Source organism: Saccopteryx leptura, chromosome 11 (genome assembly GCF_036850995.1).
Source record: "Saccopteryx leptura isolate mSacLep1 chromosome 11, mSacLep1_pri_phased_curated, whole genome shotgun sequence".
Lineage (NCBI taxonomy): Eukaryota > Metazoa > Chordata > Mammalia > Chiroptera > Emballonuridae > Saccopteryx > Saccopteryx leptura.
The window spans coordinates 27,209,374-27,214,988 of NC_089513.1; the positions used below are offsets into that span (position 1 = coordinate 27,209,374).

Consider the following 5,615-nt stretch of genomic DNA (forward strand, 5'->3'; position numbering starts at 1 on the left):
AACTTGAACATCTCCACCTTGAATTCTTATGGCATCATTATGTCTACAGTCTACTATCTGTTTGGTCCTTGATATAAGCTTGGGTCTTAATTTAACTGTACCTAGTTTTGAAACCTCAACTAAATGTTAGAAGCCTCAGTAACTGAGATTAAGTCTTAAAATTTCCTTCAGTAAATGCTGCTCCTCCAAACTCTTAGCACAGGGTTTCACAGCCTCAATTACTCATTTGTTCATTCACTTATTCGTCCATCAAATAAAACTAAGTACCTATTCTCATTGTTTATTTAACGTGGAGTGACTACATTCACATCAATGAGATATTTAAATCAATATAACTTCTATAAAAGTGAAAGGAATATATTAATAGTGTGTCTCTCAGTTAGGGTAAGTTGGGGAGAAATTTTGATAAACAGTGTTGTTATCATTCTGGCAGAGTCCCCCAACCACTACAGGAAATTCCCCATGAATTTATAACTGACAAGACAATCTTGTTTGCAGATACACACCACCGGTGGAGAGTTGTAGAAAGCCCAGAAAACATCCATTGTTTACCAGGCGAATCCTTTTTATTCACTGGTTATTCCACTATTTATACTGTAGTTCAAAACCAAAATTTTAAAATATTTTCAAATGTTAATGTCTTCCTTTTTTTTTTTTTTTCGAGGAGGGTGGATATTCTAGAGGAGAGACAACTTAGTCAAAAATTGGAAGTACATTTTACGTATCTTTGACGAAAATAAGAAGTGGATGAAAGAGTTATACTGTGACATTTTGTATCTTTTCACCCAGTTTAGAGCTACTTTTGGTGAGGACAGGAGGGTGGTAGGAGGTGGAATGTCGGACTGAGGTGCTAATGATTTTTTGATGAACGGTGGGACTTGCTGAGAAGGGACCTTAGGTGCCAGGTGGCCATGCTGCACAAGCTGGAGGTGTCATTCACATCAGAGTCTATGTGAATGGTGTTTCCTGGAGCTGTGCAGTGGAGCTGGGCAGGACACAACCTGCAAGGTCACCCTGCTTAATTGCCTAGGGCTGATCTTAGGATTCGTGTCTGGGCATCAGCACTTAGGACTGTTTTGAGGTCCCATGTGTGAAAGCTTCTAGCCAGGGCAGTGATGTCATTAATGCTTAGAGAGAATATTTGTAGAAAAATCCATTCACCTATCATTGCTCCAGAAAATTATGTTTCTTCTTTGAAAAATGTCACTGTTCATGTGCATATTCTTTGCTTTTCTATCCCATGGGTGCCATACTTAGTGGGAGGCCTTTCTCCCTTCCTTTTTGGCAATTAGAGTGCAAAGGTGCCCATGAGGACTAAGGGTTTGGCAGAATTTTACTAATGAACACGGGGGTTCCTACTGCTTGCAGACAGAACCACAACTTATTTTGAAAGCATTCATTTGGGCTGAAAATGATAAATCTGTATTTATCTTCTTAAAGTGCTCCCAAAGGGAAAGAAAAAGGAAAAGAGAGCTTGGATTTGTAAAGTGTAGACACCAGAGAGAAGAAGAAGGCAAAATCTGCTTTTCCCAATTTATCTTCTTTGATACTTCCCAGTGGGCATTGGGTATATTTCCAGTCTGTATTTTGAAAGAAAAAAATAAATATTTTATTTAACCAGCTGTATTCCAGAATATGTAACTATCTAAAGCCTCATTATGAAGGGCTAGAAGAGGCTGCTTAACTTATCATATATAAGCCAGAAGAAAGTGTTCTTTAAATAAGAAATGAGAGATAACATTCCTGAGCATCATAATAGCTGGCACTATCAATAGCTCTGCAATGGTTTCCAACAATCCTTTCCGATAAAGTTAGTCATGGTTTCTAAGATGTTATATGTATTGCCTAGGGTCATTCCTACCTCCCCAAATGTTTATATATTTTAGAAGCAAGAAGTAATTAAATATTTTGAAAGATCAGTTTAGAATGAACAAGGAATCTTAGATGTTCATGATAAGAGAACCAACAGTTCAGTTGTCCCCCAAATGGATAATACATTGTTGAGAATGAGTCCAATTATAATATAGTTATATTATAATATATTACTAAGTATATAAATGAATTTTTTCTATATAACCTAAATAAAATGATTTGGGTGCTTATCTGACATTAATTTGCATAGGAATCAACAGGCAATGTTGTTTAGAATGCATTTAGATTTGGGGTGCCAGGTCCTTTGGTCCTACAGAACACACTTGTAGTAAGGCCTCCCTTCCTCTAGGAATATTGCTTGACACTCATCCCTTCCTGGCAGGGTTAAGCATGCAGTCCAGGTTTTATAGTGTATGGAGGCAGAAAGAAAGGACTCCAGTACCCTGATGTCATGTCTTTGGTGCTTATGGTTTTTAGTTCATTAGTTCTATACTCTAGTGCTGGCACATGGGGTTGGTGGTGGGAATGAATATTGCTTGGCAAATAATAGACACTCAATAAGTATTTGTAAATAGATGAATAGATTGATAAATGAATCTCAGGCAAATTCTTATTTTCAGGTTCCTTTATTATTGTTTCCTAGATGCATTAATTACTGACTTCAGCTAACATAAACATATTGGTAATTTCATCAGACCAGTAACTGCTGAAATGTATAGTTTTTCAAAAAAATAGCACTTTTTTATTATAGAGAAAATAGTATTACAGTATGTAATGCCATCACTTTAATCAAAATAGGAAAAGAGAGCCAGTAAAGTCAAGGTCAGGAAACCATATGATATAGTTAAAAATAACAATTGGAGCCCTGGCCGGTTGGCTTAGTGGTAGAGCATCGGCCTGGTGTGCAGGAGTCCCGGGTTCGATTCCCAGCCAGGGCATACAGGAGAAGCGCCCATCTGCTTCTCCACCCCTCCCCCTCTCCTTCCTCTCTGTCTCTCTCTTCCCCTCCCACAGCCAAGGCTCCACTGGAGCAAAGTTTGCCTGGGCGCTGAGGATGGCTCTGTGGCCTCTGCCTCAGGCGCTAGAATGGCTCTGATTGCGGCAGGGCGATGCCCCAAGATGGGCAGAGCATCGCCCCCTGGTGGGCATGCCGGGTGGATCCCGGTGGGGCGCATGCAGGAGTCTGTCTGACTGCCACCCTGTTTCCAGCTTCGGAAAAATACAAAAAAAAACAAACAAACAAAAAAAACCTCCAAAAAACAAAAAACAATTGGAGGAAGAGGGTGATTATTTATGACACACTTGGGGTCAGACCTTACTTTCTTACCTTGTCTCCTGTGTGGCTTTGGGAAATGACTTCTCTAACCTTCAGGATTCTCTTCCATAAAGCGGGAAGATGTAGTCTTGAACTTAAATGTCTGAGCACTTGTATTTCTGCAGGGTAGACAGCTAGAAGTAGAATTGTGGCAAAATACATGTTAAATCTTGATATAGGTATCAAACTTTCCTTCAACATAAGTCATTTTGTTATTAATTTTTATTTGGTTATTATATGTATTAGTAACTACAGAGGTAAGATTAAATATATATTATTGGCTGCCTACTCAGAATCTATTACTTCTCCCAGTAATCCAAATCATCTCTGCTGAAAATAAACCAAACTTTAATTGGGGTGTCTCCCTTTTTTCTTGTAATCTGGGTTTTAGAGAACTCTGCCCCAGCCATTCTCCAGTTGGGGAACCTGGTTGACACAAACCAATCAGCACATTCCATTCTCCTGGCCACACGCATTAAGTATTTGTTTTAAGCAATCTAACCAGAGTCAATTTCAGGACTCTTACAATGGATACTCGGGGGGAAAATGTTCTCTGTATTTCTTTGGAGTTGGTGGTTGGTGTATAGATGTGAGCCCTGGAACTGCAGCAACAAATTTGGCCTCGTTGAGAGATTTAGTCCCAGGATGAGTCTGGTGCTATAAAAGCAAATGGTAAGGTAGAACAGAGCCAGGTCCAAATCAGTCCAGTCCTGCAGGTTGATCCATGGCAAGACTTCCACTTACATTAAGCCAGTTGAAGTATGTTTTCTGACATATATCTATATAAGTTCTCTCTTTGTTCTGCTATTTTTTTTATCCAATCATCTTGGACCTAAGAATACTCAGGATGAAAATCTTCTAAGCAACTCACCTTCCCAACTACTCTAAAAGAATCTGGTCACCTGAAGAGTTTCTCTTTGGTCTTTATAGCTCATCTTTCATTGTGTTCAGTTTTCCATAAAAATGCTTATCAATTGTTCAGGCATGGGGTATACTGTGCCAAATCTCATTTTAATTTTATTTTCTTGATCCCTTTTAGAGGAGATCCATCCCATCTCTTGTCGTTGGCATCTACACAACATAGCTTGGTCACAATCTGGCTCATGACTCAATTTTGAACCCAAGCCAAGGGGAAAACTTCTTTTGTGTCCAAGTAATTCAGATGCTGTTGCTAATAACATAAAATACAGGAAGCCTGAAAACAGAGCTTGGCTTCTGAGTCATTATGAAGCCAGCCAGTCTTACCCTGGATTTGTCTAATATATATTAAGAGAAGAATTATTAAGATCCAAGGAATGAGATGACATGTAAGATGCAGAGGGAATGGAAAAGCTCTGTTGGAAAATGGCATCTTTGGGTGATGGGTATGCAAAATAATTGAATGACAAGATAATCTGGACATGTTTTCTTTGAATATATGTACCCTGATTTATTGATGTCACCCCATTAACATTAATAAAAATTTATAAAAAAATAAAAATAAACAATGCTGCAATAAAAAATAAAAAAAAGAAAATGGCATCTGAGATTCTTGACATGGGTGTGGTCCAGGCTCATCACTGCTCAGGCAAGGATAGCACATATAAGCACCAATGATAGCACAGCATAGGCATAGGTGTTGGTGGATGACACTTGGCCCAAGAATATGAAGGCCTGGAGGTGTTTATCTGCTGTGACACTATGTACCAGTTGTTTTTCAGTGATAGCTCTGTAGGGCTCCCCCCTGTATAGGGCTGATCTTGATGTGCCTGCCATTTTTTCTTCCTTTTTCTGCCATATTTCCCCATCCAAGGTGTTTTTAGACACAATCCTGGGGCAACATGAATCCAAAGAAAGTATTGTAGCTGGACTGGAGAACATAGTGTGGTACAGACTCTAATACAAAGCATCTCTGCTTGTCTTCAAACCAGAAAATGTATTTCAGATGTCTGGAAAACAAGCTCCTTAAATATTTTTTGAATCTACCAATCTCAGTATATAAACTTTGTCAGTTGTCCTAGCCAGACTCTGAGGTGGCCCCGATAATCCTCATCTCCTCATATTTGCATGCTAGGGTAGTGCCCTTCCACTTTGTATGAGGGTATGGATAGGGGACATGACTGACTGACAGTTGAATTCCCTTGAATTGGGAAGCCATAAGAGTACAGATTTGTAACCAAGAAAGTGAGTCCAGAGCCACTAGAGATGAGATGATGGAGAGGAAGGGGTGATCCTTTTGACAAGGCCAAACCTAAAGAAAATTTCTAGCCCCTTGCAAGGTTTAGAACATGTAACAGAGTCCTAGAAAGCCGGTAGATGAACCAAAACTAATTACATCACAAGGTCTTATATTTTAGCTCAACTAAAGGAATACACTGTGAGAGAGAAGGAAGAATGACTCTTGTGATTGAGGTCTGTTAGTTTTTCTGTTTGTATATGCGTTCAATCT

The 5,615-nt window shown here is 39.2% G+C and overlaps 1 non-coding gene across 1 annotated transcript; it reads left to right on the forward strand.

Annotated features, from left to right (window-relative positions):
* The first annotated feature begins 2,238 nt into the window (after nt 1-2,238).
* LOC136383644 (small nucleolar RNA SNORA57) lies at nt 2,239-2,383 on the forward strand. The gene has a single exon (XR_010747462.1). It is a non-coding gene; the product is annotated as a small nucleolar RNA SNORA57 (small nucleolar RNA).
* Nucleotides 2,384-5,615: the final 3,232 nt, after the last annotated feature.